This window comes from Typopeltis vanoorti, chromosome 4 (genome assembly GCF_054136105.1).
Source record: "Typopeltis vanoorti isolate ZY-2024b chromosome 4, IOZ_Tvanoo_1.0, whole genome shotgun sequence".
Lineage (NCBI taxonomy): Eukaryota > Metazoa > Arthropoda > Arachnida > Uropygi > Thelyphonidae > Typopeltis > Typopeltis vanoorti.
This window is the reverse complement of record NC_143552.1, coordinates 111,205,595-111,231,351: the sequence shown is the minus strand read 5'-3', so window position 1 is coordinate 111,231,351 and position 25,757 is coordinate 111,205,595. Positions and strand designations below refer to the sequence as shown.

The 25,757-nt window shown below is 36.3% G+C and overlaps 1 protein-coding gene across 1 annotated transcript in view; it reads left to right on the top strand.

Annotated features, from left to right (window-relative positions):
* PolrMT (mitochondrial RNA polymerase) overlaps positions 1 to 25,757 on the top strand; it is a 603,530-nt gene that overhangs the window by 294,910 nt on the left and 282,863 nt on the right. The window lies entirely within an intron of this gene.

The window sequence follows — 25,757 nt, the reverse complement described above, 5'->3', positions numbered from 1 at the left end:
GGATTTACAAACAAAAGTTTGCTTGTTTTATTAATTAGCTGGAATTAATGAAAATTGATACCGAGAATCTCTATTAAAAAGTTGCAAATCATTTTAATTTTGGTCTGTCAGATAATTTGCAGTGACAAATATTAGTAAAAAGGCCTGTATAGCTTAGTGAAAGTTGTGCTTGCATCCTTTGTGTTAGGCTGCCCAAAGTTAGACTTAAGTTCAAGTCTAGTCGCCAACTGGAGAAACTTTTTCCAAGCCTTTCTTTGACCGGTTACCGAGTTAGTCGATCTCTGGCATGGGTTTTTTTCTCCCAGAAACTCAAGAAAATCGAACCATAGAACCCAGACAGCAACATATACTGTTAGAGGGTAGGTACCAAGAGATGGCAGCACTTATTTGCCTGTCTCTTCATCAGTTGCTGCTTATAATTAGTGATAGTCATGGACTAACCATCTCTGATTGGCTACCAGTGGAGATTGAACTGCCCACTCAGTCTCCAAAAGCTAGCTATGGTTAAAAGGCCTCACCTACTCTCTATAAGGGAATAAAAAGGCATTTGATTATTTATATTTTTAAGTTAGCAAAAAAAAAATTATGGCTATAGTTCAGATGGGTTGAAAAATGGGTCTAAGTATAATTGCATGCAATAGAATTTTGGTCTCTCTCTCTTAATTTTTAGAACAGTGTCCATGCTCAGTAGAGATCCTGAATAACATTACTTGGTTGCACTCATCATACTGGTTTTTGCAGAAACAGTTTATGTCGAGAATCAAATATTGGACTCTGACAAACATCAAACTACTGTGTATAAATAAACAATATTTATAACCTTCTAAGCCTAACATCTGTCTTATTGTATCTGTATGCTTCAGTAACAGGTTTCATCATTAATGCAGTTCACAAGTTGATGCCTGATTTCTTTTCTTTTTTTTCTCCATTATATATCTGTGTGTGTGTGTGTGTATATATATATATATATATATATATATATATATATATATATATATATATATATATATATATACATACACATTATTTATTGACAAAACAATTTGTAATAATATTCTTTCTTTTTATTGCTATAATTGGCTGTAGGTTTAGATGTAATAATATATACTGTTGCTATAGAAGAATGCTTCATTATAATTATTATCATCATTATACCCTCCATGGAGTCAGCAGACTCATCATGGGAGGTTCATTTAACTGACAACATATTTCTGATATATAATCTTAAAATCCTTAACACTCCTTGCATTAACAACACATTCTGGTAATGTATTCCATTCATCGCCAATTCTCCATATAAAAAATCTACTCCTCACACCCCTCTTCACCACACTTTTACATAACTTCTAGGGAATAACTTCTGGTTCTTCCCCTCTCACCTTCTCTTTTTTATAATCATTATAAAATCCTGGACCACTTAAAAGCAAAATTCCTCTATGGTTTTCACAATATTGATATTGTACTGCAGATCTTCAGATGTATTTGCTAGAATCACTACATCATCTGCAATGTTTTCTCTGATATTTGTCTAAGACTGAAGATAAGATCCTGCGTGCTTCTATTTTTTCGAAAGCTATTTTGCATTTCATCCAATGTGTCCGCTGTTTGATTCCTAAGCCCTACTTCTAAAATATACGGGCATAATTTTCCTGGAACGCTTAAAAGCAAAATTCCTATATTGTTTTCACATGTCGATATTGTACTGCTATTTGCTAGAATCAGTATATCATCTCAAAAGCCATGTGTGAAATCCTGTGAAATTTCAGTTTCCTGTATCCTAGGTGGAACTTTTTTTTGTTTTTGTTTGGCATGCCTTTAAAATTTCATCCATTACTGTGATGAAGAGAAGAGGGCTGAGGACACAGCCTTTCCCCGCTTCTAAAATATATGGGCATATAATTTTCCTGGAACGCTTAAAAGTGAAATTCCTCTATTTCGCATTTGCAGTTGTCTCCTTTCTTAAATATAGGGATTATTATAGCTACTTCCCAGTCTTTGGGAATAATTTTCTTTTTCCATACAACATTGAATAGGTGTAAAAGAAATTTTATGGCTTTCGTTCCTAAATTCTTTACCATTTCTGGTGTTATTTGGTTATGGCCTGCTGATTTGCCCAGTTTTATTTTATTTATTGATGCTAACAGTTCATTTGCATGAATTTCTTCACTCTGATTTTCTATTTTGCTTGTGTGTCTTGCTCTTAGGGTTCTGTTTTTTCCATGTCCTGCATCTTCCAATAATTTTTGAAAGTACTGTTTCCATCTTTCCATGATGTCTTCGGAATTTGTGAGTAACTTTTCATCCTTATTTTTGATAAACTTTATGGGGCATTCTTTCTCTGACCTCATTCTTCTTAAAACACTATAGAAGAGTTTTTGGTTTCCTTTAAAATTTTGTCGAAAATTATGTCCGAAAATCGTTCTATATAGTTCTATATAGAATGATTATATAGAATCGTTCTATATAATAGATATAGTTCTCTATCAACCTGCAGCTTTGATATTATATATATCTCTTCCATAATTGCTTTTTCTTTTTAATTTCTTCTTTTAGTTCTTCAGTCCACCAGAGTGTTTTATGTTTCTTTGTTTATTATTTAATGATATACCACAAATTTCTTTGTTTGTTTTTAGAAGAAGTGTTTTTGAACCTGTACCATAGGTTTTCTACATCTTTTGTCTTCATATATCTCTTTTTCTACTTCTTTCATCTTCTCTGCTATTTTACTTTTATACTCAATGGCTGTTTCTTCTTTCTTTAGTTTGTAGTTCTTTATCTTAACATTTATTTCCTTGCTACTTTTTTCTACATTTTTCAACTTTTATTTTATGGATTGTTTCTAATACTAATAAGTAGTGGTCACTGCCTATTTCAGGACCTCTATAGACTCTTGCATTTTTTGTATACTTCCAGTATGATCTGCTTATGATGGCGTAGTCGATTATAGATTTTTCATTTCTACTGGGCTCTTCCCTGGTAAACTTATGGATTTCTTTATGCTTGAACATAGTATTTGCTATTACTAAATTATTTGTTAGGCAAAGATTTATTATTCTTTCTCCATTATTATTCCGGGTTATTTCTCCTTTTGATCCCAACACTTGTTTCGTTTCCTCATCTACTTGATTCCCTACCCGGCCATTAAGGTCTCCTAGTAGTGTGATATGCCCTTGAACTTCTTCAATTGTTTTTTGTAAGAGTTTGAAGAATTCATCTTTAATTTCTTTATTGGCATTATCGTTTGGGCCATATGCAACAATTACAGTGAATACTTGGTTGTCTGATTTAAAATCTATAGTGATTGTCAACAACCTTTCATTTATTAGTTGCCATTTAGTAATATTTTTTCCCATTCTCTTGGGTTTAGGCCCCTGAATAGAAAAGTATATACCCATCTTTCATTTTCTGGCAACATTGACCTTTCTTTTTTGTTTCTGTGACTGCTATTAGATCCAATCTCGATTTTTTTAAATTCATCTATTAATTCGTTTTCTTTTCCATATAGACTTTTAACGTTCCATGTTCCGTATCTCATGTACTTTTTCCTCGCTTTGTCGTTAACCATTTAGGCAGTTCGGCTATCTCTTTGTTATTTCTTTTAATGGGTGAAATTTTAAGGTGTGCAGGGGATTAGCCTTCAGCACCCGAGTCTGGTGGTAGGGCTGTCACCCTCGAGGCCCCCCCAGACCGGCCTATGAGGGAAGTGCTATCCTGTTGGTCCGCGGGAGGTATTTTATTTCCCCCCTACCTTTATAGTAAACTATGATGAGCATTCCCTGATCTGCCACCAGGGGACGCGTCCGATGGGGGTTACAGGTGCCCCCACACGGGACACCTTGCACTTATTGATATTAAAACTACAACCCAACTGTTTTGTCCAAGTAAAAAGTCTATTCAAATCTTCCTGAAGGGAATTAACATCAGCAATGCTACTTATAATTCTTCCCAATTTTGCATCATCAGCAAACAATTGAAGATCCCCAGTCAATCCACATGATATATCTGTTATAAACAAGTTAAACAACAGGAGCCCAAGAACAGAACCCTGGGACATTCCACTGGTTACCCTTCTTTTTTGAGACACTGCTCCATCATACACAACCTGCTGGTATCATTCAGAGAGCCAATCCCTGATCCATCTAACCAATATACTATCTATTCCCATCTTCTGCAGCTTCTACATCCTTATCATGTGGTGATCTATCCAATGCTTTTGTAAAGTCTAAGAATATAACTGTATATGATTCTCCCTTATCTAATGCACTTGTCATCTTATCATAAAATGCAAGTAAATTACTAAAACAGGACTTACCCTTTACAAATCCATGCTGACCATCATAAAGACTATGTCCATCAACCCAATCCTGTATTCTATTCCTTATCAATCCCTCTATCACCTTGACCACAGCTGCAGTTATAACAGACTGGCATATAGTTGGAGAACTTCTGTCTTATAGTCAACTGTGGTGCACATTCCTTAAGAATACATGGTGATATGTCATCCATTCCCACAGCCGTATTCACATCTAAACCAACCAACATATGATCCACCTCTGTTTCTTTCACTTCCAATTCTCTTAATACTTGCCTCTCTTCTATATATTGCACCGTATCATTTATACCAGTATGATAACAGACTGGTATATGCTGATAAAGTGCTCATTCAATAATTTCACCATATCCTTTGTAGCTGTCAGTCTGCTGCCATGACTAACCACCACTGTTAATCTGCCATAATTTTTCTTCTTCTTGCTTGCCATGTAGCAGAGAAATTCCCTTGACTTTGGCTTGACCAACCAATCTCTCCTCATAACTGCACCTTTTCTTTCCTTACCATGCTCATTGCCTTTCTATCCTGTACTTTATACTCTTCATGGATCCGATCGCCACCAACTGTCTTGTACCTCATTCATAACATTTTCTTTTCTTTTCCAGCACAGCTTGCTTGATTTCACTATTCATCCATTTCACTCCTACTCTATTTACTCACTTAACCCTTGTTATGCAGTCATACATTGCTTTTGCCAGATACTGCCTTGTAAATTTCCATGCATTGTCAACATCTTTTCTGTTCAGCTCATCTACCCAATGTACTGATGCTAACTGCCTACAGAGATTTCTATAATCACCTGCTTTATACTTCCACATGTATCCATTTTTGGCAGTTACCTTTTCTTGTTTCATCACTTCCCAAACAAGTACCTCATGATTACTCTCACCAACTGGCTGCAGTGTCAACACTTCATCAACAACTACATCTTGTGAAGTTATCACCAAATTCCAAACATTAAAGCCTCTAGTTGTTTCAATCACATGCTGCTTAAGATACTTATCTCTCAGAACCACAGACTCGCTCTCCCTATTCCCATACATCATCTCCTGCTTCCCCTCTATATTCCTATAATTAAAGTCTCCCATCAGGATCACCTTCTTTTTACATGCCCAACTAATTTGCCTAAACATTTCACAATCAGTATTCTCTGCATTCCCTGGTCTATAACAGCATCCTATCAGATATACTAACCTGTTTGTTTCAACTTCACACCAGTTTCGAAATCTGTGCATGCACTATAAACTTCCACACTTTGTGGACACAATTCATGTGCAATCATCAACAGCACTCCCCCCCCTCCTCTTTTCACATTGCTATCCTTCCAGAAAATTATATATATCCTTCTAATTCTATTCCCGACATCACATCCTCCTCAGAAAACCAAGTTTCACTTATTCCAATTATCTTTGGGCATACCATCTCAATCAATGCAACAAACTCAGCTCTCTTGTTTCAAATACTCCTTAAATTTGTATATAAACACAACAATCCCTGTCTATTTGAGGCCATTCTACCAGCACCAACATTCTCTATTCTAGCTGCTATACCCCACTTCTTTGTGACCTCTCCAGTTTCATTGATCCTGACTCTGATTTCCATTCCTACCTGTCTCATCCTTACCTTTATGCATTCCATCATCTCGTGCTGCTGCAACCATATCTTCAACCTCTATCCATCTCCCTCCTGCCATGCAATCTGTTGGTTTGTCTATCCTGCTGCATAGGTAGATTCTGATCATTTGTTACATTAACTTCTTGACTCTGTGCCTTCTCATCAAACAATAGACTTTCTAAATGTCCAGCACCAAACCCATTCAAATGTAATCCATCAGCTTTATACCATTTCAATTTCCCTTCGAATTCACTCCACAGATTTACAAATTTCAACCCCCTTTGCCTAACACAACTCAGCCAATCTTACTATTCATTATCTCTGCTCTCAATTCACTGTTGTCATATCTGGGCAACATGCCTACGACTTTTTCAACAACACTATTCTTCTTTACCTGCTGCAACAACTTCCTCAAGTTTCTATCAACATTTTTTTTCTCCTCAAATAAGTCATTTGTACCCATGACTACCACTAATTTTGATGCCTGGTATTTCATTTTCTGCAAAACATCAGTTATTTGCTTCATTGTTCTACCAGGAAAGCATGTTTTGTGCACTTTTTAGTAATCTTGACTCTTTCTTCATAATATTAACTTCCTCCTCATTATCATCAGCCAATCTCTCCTTTAGATGTTTAATATCCTGTTCTAGATGTTTCATTTCACTAGCTCCTGCCTGAGCTCTTCTACTATGGTCCCAATGTTTGCTCCCATTTCTAATCACTCTAATATGCTAATGCTTTCTTTCTTCTCATTTACTCAAACAGTCCACAAATCTTTCACATTTTTCGGTGCATATATATATAGCAGTTTTCACCATGCATCCACTGTGAAAAATCCAGGGCAGAGCCAGACTATCGTACAGAAGCCTTCCATGCCGCTGACGTACATTTCTTTATGGGCACATCTTCAGAAGTTGAAGCAGTGCAAACAAACAAGCTGCAAAATAAAATATAAACAACGAAAAATTTCAACAATATCATGTGTTGTAGTATTAAAATTTTACAATCTCAGTTAAGAGTAGCATGTATACTTTAAACTTCAGAGATTGTGAACTTTTGAAGAGCACCATATATATATAGCCTTTGATATTCTAAAGCAGAGCAGTGTAGGCTGGATAGGAACAGAGGCACCTAGCCTTTTTGACAGCAAGCGTGATAACATGAATTATAACAATCAACAATTCTAGTTTGATAGGCTACTGCCAGTCCTCTCCCAAGTTGATTCATCATCATGAGAGAAAAGACGACTCCCCCACCTCATTAAAACAATGAATATGTTACATAGAAGATTGATTCTGCATTATCTGCCATCAGTGGGCTTTACAATTCCCAGAGAACCTAGTTCATTAAAGAAACGCACTCGTCAGACTGGACATGCTACTCCAAAGCAAAATAAAAGCAAGTGCAAGAAAACTAATTTCATGATAGCTGCATACAATCTAAGAACATTAGCAGATGACGAAAAGGTAGAAGAATATGAAATAAACAAAATGAAATGAGATATAATAGGTCTAGTGAAATAATAGAAAGTGAGAAGAAAATTGGAAGAATTTCTAACACTAAAATCACTAACATTTTTTTATAAACAAAAATATGTTACTAACAAAACAAGGTTATTATAAAGCAGAACAATGTTATTAAATCTACATGAATATCAGATTGGATAGCATATATCATAGTTCAAACATCAGAACAGAAAACCATTACAATAGTACAAATATATGCATCAATTAGCAGCTATGAAGATGAAGAAATTGAAGAATTCTGTGACATAGTGTCCATACAATACAGCATGATTCTACAGCCGATACTGTTGGGCGATTTTAATAAATGAGTGGGAAAAAATAAACATGAAACTTGAAAAGTGTATAGGAAAAAATTGAATAGGAGAACAAAATGAAAGAGGAAATATGATGAACTTCATGAAGAGAAACCAGTTGAATTCTCTTAATGCATGTTGCATGTGTGGGTGGGGGTGGGGGTGGGGGATCCAAAAATGGACATGGATTGTCGAAATGGACAAACAGAAAGATTTAAAGATGTTTCAGTTATCACTCAAATAGGTATAGGAAGTGGCTGCACGATAGAAAGGGGGGGGGGGAATAATAATAGAAGAAAAAAATTACAAGATGAAACAAAATAAAACAAAATATTATTATTATTAAGATAGACCTCCCGGGAGTCAGGGACTCATCGATGGAGGCCACATACTAGCTGTCATACTTGTTCTTGAATTCATTCACACTGCTTGCACACACAACATCCAATGGCAATCCATTCCAATCATGCACCACTCTATAAGAGAAAAATCTAGCCCTCACCCTCTTCTTAGCAGCATTCTTCATTCTCAGCTTGCAAGGATGCCCTCTTGTCCTTTCTCTTCCCCCCCCCCCCCCACAATGAAAAATTCCATCAACTGAAATCCTGTATCACCCTTTCTGAAGTTTATAAGTCTAAATCATATCACTCCTGTTTGCTAGTGTCTGCTGTCTTCATAATCAGTATTCAACAATCCTGATATCATTTCTAACACTCTCCTTTGCACTTTCTCCACCATATCACTGTGTTAAATCACAATGGAAACTAGGAGACCAGACCTGTGCACAATAGTCCAAGTGAGGTCTTATCAAGGCCTTGTAAAGAGGCAAAATGACATCCTTATCTTTACATGCAGAAGTTCATTTCAGCATTGTAATTATCTTTTGAGTTGTGTTTGCAATCTTTGCTACATGACCCCCTGAACTTCAACTTCCTATCCACTAACACTTCAAGATCCCTAACCTCATCAGCTTCTTCTAGCATACTCCCACCGTTTACTGACATTGAACTGACATCCATTTTCACATGCCCACAATTCCAGCCTATTCAAATCATTCTGCAAGTACTGCATATCAGCAGCATTCCTGATTATTACCCTGAACGTTATTTTTATACAGAGTCCTTTCCATTATTAATACATATCCTAGATTAATTAATTAAATTAAAAAAACTCAAAGGTAATTATATGAATAATAGTTTATAACAAGAGATTTACATTAAATAATATTTTCAATTGTAGTCTTTGCCATGGTGGATTATGTTGGATTCTGAAAGGAGTATTAATAATTTTAATTTCTCTTCATTCAGAATCCAACATTATCTTATCTTAACTTCTTAATTTCTTGTCAGTCGTAAGTCCGAGTTGTAACCATTGTTTGAGCTAGTCTTATCACCTTTAATCCTTTAGCCTACAATTTCATTCCCCCCCCCCTCTCAAGATCTTAACTATGCTACTTTCACATCTGTGAAGTATAGATTCAGGAATTGCCTCTGGCTGGAACCAATTCTTTTCTCTATCTAACTGACTTTTTCTTACACTGATCTTTAAAAATTTATTTGTATAATAACTGTGCCATTAAAGATCATGGAAAGGAATTGTTTGTATTTCCTATACATGTAAGAGAAAATGCTCAGCAGTATATGGAATTGTCTCTAAAATTCAACTCTAAATCAAACAACGTTTGAAACTTACTATTAGTCAGTCGTGGCTAACTTTAAGGACACACACAGGTTCTATATTTTTGTGAGAAGTGCATTGGTAAGTCGAAATGAGGCAAGTTATTAACAAACAAAACAATTTATTCATACTAAGACATGGTAATTAGAAAATAACAGAAATAGGATCCTACATATATCAAAATTCATCTGGCTCTTATCAATTCTGCTAAGTAACAATGCGATGTACATCTGGTTCTCAAATTAATTAAATTAACATTTCTGGAATAAAGATAAAGACAAATATTTACACTCACATATACGTCAGGCACGTGATTAATTTCACACATACTTCAACTCAATTTAACTTAGATCATTAACAGAATTATGCTTAACTAAGCTTTCAGTTTTAACTAAGCTTAACATTCAATCTCTCCTTCAAACATAACTCTTAACAATAACCTTTTAACATTAACAAAAACAAATGCTCATCACTCTGCCAATAACTATTTCACAATAATTTAGAAGTGTGGTTTTCCGACTTCACAACTTTACAATATGCTAGCAACTATATAATCAACAATCTCTGCTCTAAGGTTCACAATCCATAACAGTTCTTCATTAATCTTACTTGAAACTTTTCTCAATAAGTTCACCATTCAAGATTCTAGAGATCATGAACATAACCTTCTTCTTTCCCGTTATAACTGCAAACAGACACTATTCCATGGCAACGATGATACAGCATTCTCAGAGATCACTTAAGGAACTTCGTGATTGGACTTCTTGAACAGGCCGACACCGGTAAAATCTCCTATCATTGTTGAAATACTGGTAGTGGGATATCCTTCCCCCATCCTTGGAAAGGCTGGACCCAGTGACCTCTTCAAAGTGACACTGGAACAATTCAGGAACAGAGAGCCAGGAGCTGAGCACCCGTCTCCTTTTTATTCTACCTTCATGGCCTTGGAACTTATTCAGATTGAGTTCCCTGGATGTTCTACCAGGGGTCCCCCCCCCACGAATCACTGATCTCTTCTTCCAGAAAATCCCGTAACTCGCTGACCTTTGCGCCTGACAATAGCCTCAGGTCTGCATTTCTAATCTTGTCTGGGCTATCTCTTTGTTTGTACAGTATTGAGGGTCAAATAATTTTGCAATTCATTCTAATATTTTACCAGATTACATAAAACACTAATGAAAATTTGTTAATTAAACTACAAGTATTTGGTATTGACTTTCTTTCTCAATTAAAATCGGTATATAAGGATTTTGTACAAAATTCCTTTTATACAAGATTTTACAGTGGGAAAGGAGAAACAGTCTTTGCTGGAGCCTTGAGAGAGCTTTCCTCAAAGAAGTAATCCCAACTTCTAGGATAGAGGGGACAGAAGACCTTCCCTTTGGGGTGAACATGATACCGAGGTATCTCCACTCTTCCAGGATGGTCAAAGCATGCAAAGGCCTCCCATGCAGGGAAAACTTTATAGTCTCAACCTTAAGCTTCTTGTCACGACCAGAGGGGGACAAGAGCTAAAGAGCAAGACTTCTCTCCATTAGTAGAAAGGCTTCGAATAGAGAAAAAGTCAACTGCCTGGTCAAGGAGTTCCTGCAAGCCAACCTTAGTAGAGTCTGCGAGAATAAGATTGTCCTCAAAGGCCATTGCATTAAAGGAAGAAGCTCCTAGAGAGTAGCCTATATGGCTAGGAAGAGAGTGAAGAACCTCATCTATGATGCAGTCAAAGAAAAGGGAGGATCACCCTGGTGAACACCCTGCACTGCGGGAATAGAAGTTGCACGGGACTCTGTAGTGATAGTGATGGAGCTACCCAAGTATAGCTTCATAACATAGGAAAGAAAGGGTTCTGGACATCCAGTAATAGACAGCGCTCAAAGGAGAGCTGGAAAGGAGATACTATCAAAGGCCTTTTGGAGGTCCAGAGATGCCATATAGAGGCTAAGACTGCGTTAGGAATCAGAGAGAGAAGAGAAGAAAGGAGATATATATATTCTCAGCACAGCCCTCTGAAAGGACAAAAGCTCTCTGTCTATAATCATGCTATACATGTTGCTGAAGTCGTTTAACTAAGATTTTATGATAGAGTCTAAGTGTCACAGGAGAAATGGTAATAGGTCTAAAGTCTGATGCACAGCTTGATGTTTCTTTCTTCGGAATGAAGATAGTTCTTGAAGCGCGTAGGTATGGTGGTATTGCTTTACTGGAAAGGAGAATGTCCAATAAGTCTTGAAGAATCTTCAACGACACCTTCCAAAGCCTAGCCGCAGGAAAGCCATTAGGTCCGGAGGTGGAGAAATTGGATGGAAGAACTGCTTTGATCTCCTGGATGGAGACAGGCCGGTATATTTGAAGGGCAGGAATGGACCTCAATATCGTAGGTTGGTCATCATCAGGGAAGTGTGGAGATGGAGCAGAAAAGAATGTACTCCAGAATTTAACAAAATCATCAGTCTTTGCTGATGCTTTTGTTAAATTGCCTCTATTCTTTTTATAGAGAGCATACTTAGCCGCATAGGTTCTCTTCCTCTGCTTCCTATTTGACAAAGTCATTATAGAATGAGACATAGGCTTATGTTGATGGGACATCAAGTGTTCAGCATAGAGGTATTTAATTGAATGGATATCTGTGATATCCATTCCCAGAAGGTGAATCTAGATGAGAGATTTAACAATTTGATGGTTATATTCCAGAAGAGGAGGATCATCTATAGTCAGTCTGAGAATCAAAGCCTCTTCTTCAACAGCAGGATAGTGGCTGGAAGATGGAGAGGCAGGGACAGGAGATACGGAGATATTACCTGTCCTTACCTGTTGCAGATGGGCTACCAATTCTTGAACTAAGGCTTTGTAACTGGCTTTCCGTCTATGACACTTGATGGCATCCAAAGATCTTAATGGGAACACCTTAAATAAAGCCTCATTGATGTTCTTTAACCCTCGAGCTGTCAACTCGATTTCATGAGCGGCAAGGTTCTTTTCTTCTTTGGCAGTCCAATGTGCTTTGGCAGTATTGGCTTCAGCTGGATGTTTTGAGGTGTGATGCATGCCAAGGCCGACTGCGGTGGAGAATGCATGATCATAGACCTGATACACGAAGTGTCTGAGATTTGAAATTCCTTGACCGCCAGAACAAGCACGATTAGAACTTGAAGAAATGGGTTGATGACAGTCCTTGCAGAGCTTTCTTTTAACTTTCTTCCTGAAGATGCTGCTGGGACGGGTGGCAGGATCACCTCAACAAGAAACAGACATCTAGAATCACACTGTACGAGTTTCCTGGCTCCGGCATATAAGAGTCGGAGCTTTCATCTGATGAGTTATTGAAAGTGAGGAACTTAACCCTACCAGGGCTGCTAACTCTGAGGGGAGGAATAGCATAGCAGGCCCATCAGTTACCCGAAAGTGTCCAGGAATCTCCCTCCCCCCCAAGGAGGCCACCTCTTCTGCACTTTTTGATGTCTGTCAGTTAGCCATCCTCTTATCCACACTAATATTTTATAATCCAAACCCATATTCTCCAATTTATGCAATAGTCTTCCATGCTGTATTTTGTCAAAAGCCTTAGCAAAATCCCAAAGTGTCATGGTGTAGCTCAGTGATAACATTATTATAGAATGTGAGCAAGTTGCTAAAACATAACCTTCCCTTCGTAAAACCCATGCTGTTCATGGCAGAGATTGACTGTCAACCCATTTTCGAATGTGAGCCCTTAACAATTTTTCTAAAATCTTACTATTTTCTATTTTTTTTCTTATTATTCTTTTTGAACAAGAATGTCACTATAGCATTTTTCTAGCTGTGTGGTATATAATATGCCACTCCTTCACTCCTAAAATGCTTCTTTGTGGATCATTGGATACATCAGTCTTTGCATAACCTTGTTCAATGGGATTACCATACATTCTTTCCACTCCTGCAAAATCTCGCCTGTTCTGAGACTCAAATTATATCGCCTGGTCAAAGGAATCACAAGTTCAGCTGAACACTCTTTTAGCACCCATGCTGATATCCCATTAGCCCCTATTGCTGAATATAAAGATAAATAATGATACATTAGTAGCCAACAAAAAATTATATCAAGAAGAAATTGCAAAAAAAAAAAAAATATATATATATATATATATATATAATCAAAGAAATAGCAGAAATGAAAATGGAAATCCACAAATGGATAATATGTAGGAAAATTTTAATCTATTCATTATGAAAGAACACATAACATTGCAAAAGATAAAAAGGTCAAAAATAAAAAATCTCTCAGAAAAAACAAAAATTTGTTGGAAAAAATAAGACAACTAATTGGAGGGGGAAAGAAGGAAAAAGAAATATAGTAGATCTTATAGAAATAAATAAAACAATGAGAAAAAATATTAAAGAAGATAAAAAGAAGAGAGAAGATAAAATGATTCAAGAAACAATAAATAACAACAGAAATATGAAAGTACTACAAAACAATCTAACTATAGGAAAAAAGAAACAGTAATACTAGAAGATGAAAATGGATGAGATATCAAAAAAATTCTAGTAAAAAAGGGCTAGATAGCATTTTTCAGAATTGTATAACACCATAAGCAACACTATTGAAAATGCTATTACATGGAAGCCAGAAGAACAGGTAGAATAAAGCATTACAAAATACAAAATTTTGACATAGAACAAGGAATCTATTTAATAAATGCCTAAAAGATAAAGATATACCAAACAGGTAGAACCATTCTATAGTGACACTCTTGTTCACAAAGGATAATAAGAAAAAAGTTAGAAAATTACAGAACATATAAGCTTGCTGTTTATAAAAATAATAACGAACAGAATCACCAAATCATTAAATAAAGCTCAGCCTAATGAACAAGCTGGGTTCAGAAAGGGTTTAGCACAATCAACCATCTGCTGACATCGAATCAAATAAGAGAAAAATGCAGAGAAAGAACTTACCAGTGTACTTATGTTCTGTACACTATAAAAAAAGCATTTGATTCTCTTGAAGAACAAGCAGTCCTAACAGCAATGAAGAAATATGGAATAAGCCACAATTATATACAGCTAATAAATAAAATATATGAAAAAGCATCTGAGTATCTTTATATACAAACAAAGCAGTCCATTCCAAATAAATAAAGCAGTATGAGATGGAAAGACTATCTCACCTAAATTATTCAATGCAGTATTAGATTATGCCCAGGGTGAACTAGACCAGAGAGACAAAAGGGATCAATATCAATGGTAAAAAAATTAAATCATTTATGTTATGCTGATGATATTGTAGTAATAGCAAACAACAAAAGAGAACTAGAAGAAATGATGATCGAATTAAATACAGTATCAAATAAAATTGGATTATACATAAATTTTGAAAAAAAAAAAAAAATGACAAATATCAAAGAAAACCAAATAGCAGACCAAACGATAATAGGCAATAGCAAAACAGAGCAAGTACAAGAATATGTACACCTTGGAAGAGCTTTAACATTAGGAAAAAGAAGCATTTACGATGAAATAAAAAGAAGAATTCAGCTAGGCCATGTGGCTTTTGGCAAACTGAAAAGATCCTGTGCAGTAAAATAGAACCAGAAGACAAAACCAAACCCAAACTTTTCAGCCATTGTATCATTCCAGTTATGACCTATGGATCAGAGACATGGCCATTAACCAAATCAAGGTCATATTTGGTCAGAATTTTCCTCATTCTGACCAAGACAAAATGAGAGAAAACTGGGCAAAGAATGGAGAGAGAGAGAGAGAGAGAGAGAGAGAGCCATGCTAAACATCAGAATAAAGAATGAAGATATAAGAAACAAAACTGTTGGTTATAATCGAAGAAATTTTAAAATTGAAATGGAGATGAACAAGACATATTGCACAGATTAAAATGGACAAATACAATAAAACCACCCAGTATCAACTTGGTGGGAAGGAAGACTTAGGACTTAGGACGACCAGAGAGAAGATAGAAGGACAGCCTATTTGAGATGACTGGAGAATGTTAGCATCAGGAAGGCTTCAAAGAGAAATGTGGAAACAAATATTCTTCCTTGTTCTCAGTTTAGCAGCTATTTTCATAAGATGTTTATTATATGATAAAAATAAAGTTCTATCCAAAATAACACCAAGATCTTGGGATTAGAATTGTAAGGTAAAGATGTTCCATTTAAAGTAAATTTAGCCATCTTGTTATTTAGATGAAAGCAACAGTGCAAGTCTCCATTTCTTTAAATATTGGCTCAGCCTGTCCATGTTTCTGTTCAAGGTATTCTCAAAACCCTCCACTCTAGGGTGTTGCATTGCAATTGCAAGTTGATTGACACAACAAATTGCCAAGAGCATGTGTGAAGGAGGTTCTGCTATATACAAATGAAATAGCAATGGGGCAAGCACCGATTCTTGGGGAAAGCCATTGTTTACTCTTCTAGGTTTGCTACTCTCATTACCCATCACCACCTGGATGATCCTATCAGAAAGCATCTTATTCAGTAGGTGAGTCATCTTATCACATTTTGTAATTTTCATGTGCTTGTAAATTATCCCTTTTCTCCAGACTGTGCCATAAGCCACAGTAAGCCCTATGAAGACAGCTCCAATTTTTAAGTGCTTCTCAAATCTCACATCGATGTATGTAGTGAGTACAAGAGCCTGGTTCTCACAATTTCAGCACAGTCTAAAACCAGCTCAGTCAGGTGGAAGGGTATTGAAGATCAGAGTGTTAACTATATTATTAATGAGTCCTTCCATCAACTGATAGCAAATGCAATGTAGAGAGATTGTCCTATAGCGTTCTGGTCAATCAGCAGGCTTTCCAGGTTTTGAAATAGCTGTGATTATCATCCAATAATCCATGTCCATTTTCAGTTTTTCATGTAAAATGTCAGAAAATTCAACTGGTTCCTCATCATGAAGTTTGTCATATTTTCTCTTTCATTTCATTCTCCTATTCAATTTTTTCCTATACACTTTCAAGTTTCATGTTTATTTTTCCCATTCATTCATTAAAAGCTCCCAACAGTATTGTGTAAGATGTAGATTCGTGCTATATTGTATTGATACTACGTCATAGAATTCTTCAATTTCTTCATCTTCATAGCTGTTGTTGATGCATATATTTGTACTATTGTAATGGTTTTCTGTTTTGATCTTTGAACTATGAGACACATTATGCAATCTGATATTCATGTAGATTTAATAACATTGTTTTGCTTTATAATAATCTTATTTTGTTAGTAACATATTTATGTTTATAAAAAAAATTTAGTGATTTTAGTGTCAGGAATGCTTTGGAAGTGTTAGGATTATAGTCATGCAAAAAAAGGTGCTTTTTTTGCATGACTATAATCATATTCACAAATCTGTCATAATTTCCAAATTGAGGTGGTATCCACTTTCTGTCTAGCTCAATAGAAAATTCTTCCCAATTAGCCTTAGTAAAATCCCAATGAGGCAGTGGTGAGGAATACTTCTATCCTCATAGAGTCCAAGGACTCATCTCAGTAGGATGCTCTGCACCAGCACAAACCATCATCTAACACTAATTCACCATCTACAATAGATGGGATGAATTTCATTACTCAAGTGTGAGATCCATCTTGTTTATTGGAGGATAGAAGCAGCTCACACTAGTTGGTGTTTGGTCTCTAGATCAGCATTTCAAAAGTTTTGCAGTGACTGTACAGCATTATCCAGAAAGCTTAGTCATGATGTCCAGTTTCAAGGATTAGAATAGGGAAATAAAACTGATGTGAGTGTTATATAGAGAATTTCATTACTGAGATCTACAGAAAATATTTACAATTGCATGCTTCATAAAAGGCCAAGAAAAATTGTTGAAGAGAAAATTGGCAAAGAACATATTGGCTTTAGACCAAATTGGGTCAAAGCTACCTGATGTTTACTGCTTTAGCAAAAGTCCAGATTTTCATCTTACAACAGATTGATAGGTCACAAGAATATAATAAATATCAGTGTGAACTTTAACTCCAAAAAAGCATGTAAGATGCCAAAGGAGAAAAATTGTTCAAAGCACTACATTTTGAATGTGTAAATGAGTATGTTGCAGTTAGCAGTTATTAATGACCATGGTTTTAGCAAAGATAAGGCAGGTTTGTTCACCCTTATGTCTACTGTTATTTGTAATCTGTATGGATAACATTATTAAGAACATTGATATTAAACGTAATATTCCAATAGGGAATATGACACTTAGCTAGCATTATTGTCTTGAATAAATTTGCTATAAGTCTTCATGCATTCACAACAAGAACTTAAGTTATTGCTGTGTGATGAATTTTTATGGCATGAAAGCAGCAATAAAATGATTAACTTATAACCAGAAAAAACAGAAAACATTGGATGGATTCTCATGAACCTGTAATTACACATTTTGATTATTTAGCAATTTTTAGGGAATATATGGCAAATTAAATATGGAGATAAATTTTCGAATATGTGAATCTGGTATGGTCAGAAACTGGCTGGATAAATTTAAATAAGACAATATAAAAATCATTGTTCTGATCTACTTATGGATCTCAGTTAGGTTTTTAAAAATAAAAAGGATAAAAGAGCTCATCAAAGAGTGGAGATCACAGATAGAAAAGTTTCAGGAAAAGTGAACACATAGCATCCATAGTAGAATCATATTAAAAATTAAAATATTGGAAAATAACTTTGACATTGTTAATATTCAAGAATGTAAAACCAGTGTTAATAATTCAAATAGGGTATATGACACTTATCTGCATAGCTAGCATTATTGTCTTGAATAAATTTGCTATAAGCCTTGAAGATATACAATAATGGTAATGATTTAAACTTTTACTTTTTTTCTACTTTATTTAGTTTGTCATTCAAACTAAATGAAGTAGTGATTGAGATGTTAAGTTGCTATAAATTCTTGTATTATTATATATCATAACAGGTAGTTGTAGAAAGTTTTTTCACCTAGTTATAAATTAAATTAAACATGCCAAGAAATTATATAAGATATTATATTCTTGTTTAATCCTTTATCCATGTGTTAGCAAACATAGGTTGTGCATGAAGTATCTTCATGACTAGACTACTTGTGTATAGAGGCTAATGACTCCACATTACTTGCCTTAATATTCCATAATGCAAAGCAAACACCCATGACTTCAAATTAACCAATCCTTGCATGTCAACTGACTTCTCTGTAGAAATAGTACCTCCGTTATCTATGATAACGGAGGTACTATTTCTACTATTTCTGAGGTACCCTTCAGTTTTCTGAACCCACCATTCTAATAATTAAAGGGTTGAATAAATAGTAGATTACTGTATTCCTCATATACAAGTAGCTAAATCATAACAGATTCATTTCCTTGATTCACATGTGCACTTCTTCTCAACAAACTTTTTTTTTATATAGTTTTCACCCACAAAAGGTTATAAACTTGTAGTTCATCATACTGAGTAGTATGGATGGACTACGTTATTTATTTTTGTATTTTTATTAATTAATATATTTTATTAATTGAGGAACATTTTCAAGACACTTTAAGCCTCCAGTTAGCAGGGCAGTGGTCTCACACCAGATGATGAAATACTCTCCCACCTGAAGAAATTCACAAACGTTCATGCCCATGACAGAATTTGAACTCGCATCCTATTGGCAGGAGAATGGGTGTATCAACCACTTAACTAACTGGGCACTATAAGTAATAAGCACATGAGAAGGTTCAATTAAAGCAAGTTAGCATGGGAAAAGCCCTTTCAAGATGGGCTTCCATTGCATTGGATTCTTATGAGTATAAAAGTAGCAAAAATAAATAATAATAATTACATTACTTTGTTTAAGAAATGAAGACATCAGAAAAGAGCTAGATATTTTAACATAAATGAAAATATCAAGAAATATAGAGAGAAATGGAAAGAATATATATTTAGGATGGAAAGATAGTAGCTACCAAAAAAGTGGATAGATATAGACCAAAGGGGGAAAAAGAGAGAGGAAGACCAGTGACAAGATGGAAAGGCTAATGAAGCTAGAACAGGCAAATGCCTAATCCTTTAAGAGAAGATGAAGACATGAATAAATTAAAGGCAAAATCTACAGGACAGTAGTGAGACCAGCTATGATGTATGCTATGGAAACTGTGGCCCTGAGGAAAAATAACATCAGCAGGATGGAGGTAGCAGAGATGAGAATGCTTAGGTGGATATGCAGTGTAACCAGAAAGGATTGTCTGAGAAATTATCATGTAAGGGGAAATGGTGAAAGTTATGAGCTTAGGAGCAAAGACACAGGAGGCAAGGTTGAGATGGTTTGGTCATATGATGAGGAGGGAGGACGAGTATGTGGGAAGAAAGGTCATGCAGATGGATGTGCAGGGTAGGAGAAAGCATGAGCAGCTAAAGAAGAGATGGAGGGAGCTGGTGGAGGAAGACTTGAGGATGAAGAACTTGGATGTGGTTACAGCCCAAGACAGGAGGATGTGAAGGAGACCCACTGAGAACAGCGACCCTACTTAAGTGGGACAAGCTACAGAAGAAGAAGTGTTTTATTATTAAAATTTGGTATAAGATAAAATTTTTATATTCCTTTTATAAGAACTCCTTAAAACTATGATGACAGAAAATCTAAAATCAGATTTGAATTAGTACACACAAATTTTTATTAATTTGTTTGTTTGCACTGAATTCACACATTTTGTATACCATAAGGTGGTGTATGGAGGAGCCGAGTCCAGAATGAGGCAGGTGACCAGTGGTGTGCCTCAGGGCTCTGTGCTTGGGCCAATGTTGTTTAATTTGTATATAAATGATATAGGAAATGGCTTAAAGGGAGATATTCAGTTGTTTGCTGATGATGCAAAGTTGTGTAGTGCAATAAAAATTCAAGCTGATGTTGAAAGTTTGCAGGATGATTTAAATAAGCTGGTAAAATGGGCAAAAGATAATGGATGTCAGTTCAATGTGGAAAAGTGTAAAGTCATGCATTTTGGGATTAAAAGATTACCAGCTGTGTACTACATTGATGGAAAGGTACTCCAAGAGATTGATGAGGCTAGGGACTTAGGGGTGTTGGTAGATAGGGAGATGAAGTTCAGAGGATACATTGCTAAGGTGTCCAAGATTGCACATAGGATTACTTGGTTGTTGAGGAACACACTGACATCCAGAGATAAAGAGGTTATTATTCCCCTTTATTAAGGCATTGATACTTCCACATTTGGATTACTGTGCTCAGGTCTGGTCACCTGGATTCCTTGGAGATGAGGAGGCTGTGGAGAGGGTTCAGAGAAGAGTGACCAAGTTGGTGAGTGATATAAAAAATGCCCCCTACATTAATAGATTGAGAGCTTGTGGATTGCAGAGATTGGTTGATAGGCGAAGAAGAGGGGATATGATAGAAACATTTAAATTACTGAAAGGTTTTTATAGGATTGATGCAGGGGAAATGTTTCAGCTGTGTGATAGTGACGGAAGAACAAGAGGTCATCTCTGGAAATTAAAGAAGAGTGTGGTTAACAAAGGTGTCAGAACAAAGTTTTTTGCCTGGAGGGTGGTGAACGAGTGGCATTCATTGCCTAACTTAGTTGTGAGCTCTTCGTCTGTAAATGAATTCAAGAAGAGATATGACAGATATTGTTTTGCTAGTTTGGGTCTCCCGCTATGAGTCTACTGACTCCATGGAGATACCCATAATGATAATGATAATTAATGAGTGCCATTATTAGCAATCTTATATATTGTACAGAAGATTATGATGAAAAGAGATCATTAATATTTTTTAAATGAAATGCTATATAGTGTCTGCTAAAAATACCATACATACACTGATTATGTCACAAATTCAGAAGTGTGCCAGAGAATCAATTCTTTCATCTCAGTCTGATATATATATATATATCATCATAAGAAAGATTGAAAAGAAACAAATCATCTGTCTTATCCATTTTAGCAGATCTAGGTCTCTCAGGCAGATTTTGGAAGAACCTAATATTCTGGCAACTTGAAAAAGAGGAAGATCCTGAATAAACTGAATAAAATTTTTTTTAAAAATCAGACAGTTGCTTCATTTACATTTGATTATAATCTAAGAGCTTATAAGAACTGACAATAATTATCAATCAAAACTGACTGGAGGATTTCTTTGAGGACTGATGTCTGGCCAATTATGGAGTATGGGAGGAAGAAGAAGAAATGTTCTGCTTCCCTTTTATATGAAGTTAGGATATTTCTGATTATATGCATTTAACCTAAGAATTAAGATGTGAATCATGAATAATACATAAATAACATAGATACATCCTTGTTGTTTGGAGTTGATTTTCCAGCTGTCACATGCCATAACTTTTTTTTTTTCTGGAATATCTAAAGTTAGATGGTTCTAAGCAGAAAGAGCATTTTCATCCAGCTTCTTGTTTATAGGAATAAACAAATAACTTTTGGTTTTTTCCTCTTGCAAACAAAGGCAGAGTCCATAAATCCATGTAGTTGATAAGAGTGCAACAATAAATAATATTATCTACCCTACCTTGTCAACCATTCCTACTTTAAGAATGCCAATTTACTTAGCTGTAATAGCCTATATTGCTTAGTATAAATAGAAGATCATAATATCATACACATTTAAATCTCTGTATTTGGGGGTGCATCTGAACATCTTAAAATGTTTATGTCAAGTTGAAATTTTGTTCTGTAATTGCTGGCAAGGAAAAATTTAGAAACAGCAAATTTTAGAAAAAAATATTTTTTTATTTGTGCTATATAAGATTCTGATTCTTAACACAGATGATCCTCCCTGCCTCTTCAATACAAAAGAACTGAAATTTCACAGGAATCCGCTATATTTCTATTTCTTTAAGTCATTATTATAATGCACTCACTTGTTGAAAGTATACTTCACTGGTATCCAAGTATACCACTAAGATGGGATGGTATACTTGGAAATGGGGAATGCAAAGCAAATCGGAGTAGGGGTGAGAGAGAGAGAGTTATGGGAATGATAGAGGAGGAGAGAACAGAACCAGTAGAGGAGAGGGAATGAGAAAAAATGCAAGGAAGTGCTGCAACAAGGGATGGAAAGATGCCAGGACAACAGGTAAGTAGGGGGAACAAAGAAAGAAAGTGTTAGAGGGAAGAGAGAGAGAGAGATGCAGGTGAGTAAGGAACAGAGTGGTGAGAGACGTGATATATAGAGACTCTATGATCTGTGGTGTGCAAGATAGAATGCCTGAAGAGTGTTTGGCTTGAGGAACAATAGGAAGTTTGGCTATGGCAATTAAATGAGATGAAAGGGTGGTTGAGATGATTGTGTTGGTGGGCATGAATGACTTGAGAGCTGGTGTGAATTGGGTGGCAAGAGATCTGAGGGTCATGCTTAAGGTTGTATGGAAGAAGACTGAGAGAGGGAAGATAGTGTTTGCTGTCTAGGTATGATAATGCAGAGCTGTGGAGAAGAGCATTAATAATGAATAGTATAATAATCAGAATGTGTTGAAAGAGAGGCTTGGAATACATGGATGCTTAGAGGGCATTTGGGGACAGAAAGGAACTGTATGCAAGAGATGGTTTGTATTTGAATGAGGAAGGAAGTAGGCATCTGGAGAGAATGCTGTTCTCTGAATGAGTCAGTGTGTCAATGCAGGGAAACTAGAAATATCAGGGTAGATGGTAGCAGGGGTGACCTCTTGTGGGAATAGGTGCTTGGGGAAGGAGAATACATTGGATAATGCTGGATCCAGTGCAGTCTGGAGGGGGATATGATAGGTATAGAAACAGTGACATTTTAATACTTTATAGTAATGCCAGGAGTATCTGGAATAAAGAAGATGAATTGGTGGTGCTGATAACATCAGCCTCTCCAGACATTATTGGGGTTTCTGAGATGTGGTTGACGGAAGATGATATATACTAACAGGAATAGAAGTATCAGGGTACAGCATTTTTGACAGGATGGGAGAGGAAAATGCGGTGGTGGTGTATTGCTTATGGTAAGTGATGACTTATGTCCTCTCAGAGTGGGGGATTTGGAGGGCAATGGCACTAATAGTTTTGAAAGCATATGGTGTGATATAGAGGTGGGCTGAACAGGATATTTAGTGGGATGTTGCTACACGCCAGTGGGCATAGAGAGTGAGGAGCAGGAGATGTTTAGGCAGTTGAGCTTGGCAAGTGGTTATTATGGGAGATTTTGACTACAGCAGTATAAATTGGGAAGAGGAAACTTCATGTAGTAATAAGGGAATGGAATTTCTAGAGCTCTTGAGGGACAAAAATCTTGGGCAACATGTAGTAGAAGGAACATGAGGATCAACAGTTTTGGATTTGGTCATAGCATCAGAAGAGCTGATTATAATTGAGATGGCATCTCTGCCCTCTGTTGGAGAGAGTGACCATGTGGTTTTGACTTGGAAGATGAATAGACATGCAGGAGTAGCAAAGAGAAAGGAATGTGTGTGGAATTATAAGGCAAGTGATTATAATAGTCTTAGATATCAACTTAGGGCAGTTCCATGGAGGAAGGAAGGAAGGAAATGAAAGGGCAAGATATCATTAGTGCTTGGGAACTTGTGAAGGAATATTTATTAGCAGCAATAGCAAGCTGTGTACTGCGAGCAAAGAAGAGAACACGATTTGGTGTAAAACGGATGATAAACAATAACTAACAGGAACTGCAGGTAAAAAATAGGTTATGGAAGAGATACAAGGAAAGGGGTATAGAGCAGATACATGAAGAATATAAGACTCGGGCCAGGAGAATTGCTAGTATGGTAAGGAAAGCAAAACTGGAATATGAGAAGAGATTGGCCTTCAGATTCAAAGAAAATCCTAAGGAATTTTTTAACTATGTGGCCAGTAGAAGAAGAAATAATCGTGGAAGAATGCCATTGTTGGATAACAATGGGAATAGAGTGACTGATGCAAAGGACATAGTGTAGTTGGTCAATGAACACTTTATTGGGGTATTTCATCATGGAGAAATAGGGTTTAATAGGGCAGTTTCAAGGTTTAGAAGTGCAAGAGGAGAGTGTGTGTGTGTGTTTCAAATACTTAGTATGCTGGATGTCAATAAAGCAGTGGACCTGGGATAGAATTCCACCACAGGTTTTGAGAGAATATGCTAAAGAACTGATAGCTCCCTTGACCTGGCTTTTCATTGAAAGTCTGGCCAAGGGAAAGGTACCCAAAGAGTGGAAGGAGGGTAGTGTCATTGCATATAGGTGGTAGCAGACTGAAGTGTCAAACTATAGACCAGTTTGTGTTTCATCAGTAGTTGGTAAGATCTTGGAGAAATTAGTGAGGGATCATCGGCGTTCAGAACACACACAATTTAATTTACAGACAAAAAAATACCATTGTTGATGATGATGATGATGGGATGTAGATGGCAGTAGTGTCGTAGTAGGAGAATTAACTAGTACTGGAGACAGTGAGATGTATGTAGTGAAATAGAGTAGAGTGCCCTCCTATGGTGAGTCCTTAGACTCCTAGCAGTGTCATGTAATAATATATAACATTGGGCTGATGAGGGTAATGTTGTCTGTGAGAGTCAACATGGATTTGTTAAGTGCTGGTCTTGCTTTAGTAATATGATTGCCTTTTATAATAAAGTAACTAGAGTTGTTGATGAGGGGAAAGGCATATTTTTTTTTGCCATTTTTTCGGATTTTACAAAGCCATTTGACAGGGTATCACATGATAAAACTGATATTTAAGTTGCAGCACATGGGTTTAAATGTAAAATTAGTGAATTGGATTCAGGATTTGCTGTCTGATAGGTATCCGAGAGTTCTATATAGGGGAGTCATATCAAGGAGACAGAAGGTTACAAGTGGGGTCCCACAAGGCTTAGTACTAGGGCCTGTATTGTTTAACCTTTATGTCAGTGGATTGCAGGGGGTGGGGGATTCAGGTATTTGCAGTTGATGTGAAGCTAGGAAGGGTTATTAGTAATAGTGCAGATGTGGGAGCACTGCAAGAGAATTTGGATAAACTGGACAGGTGGGCAAATGAATGGGGGGTCAGTTTAATGCAGCTAAATCTAACATCATGAAGTTTGAGATATATCGATGGGAGGCTGCATACTCTGTTGGAGGAACTGTAGGAGAGGGAAAGGATTTGGGAATGATGATTGATGGAGTGAAGGTAACCCAGAGGATTGCTACAATACTGAGAAGGATGCTGACCTGTAGAGGTAAAAGAGTTGTCGTTCTGTTGTATAAAGTCTTGATCAGACCACACTTAGAGACTATTGATCTCAAATTTGGTCCCTAGGATTTGAAGGGGATAAATTAACTGTGGAATGAGTGCAGAGGCGAATAACAAAGATGGCATCAGGACTGTATAATGTTTACAGTGAAG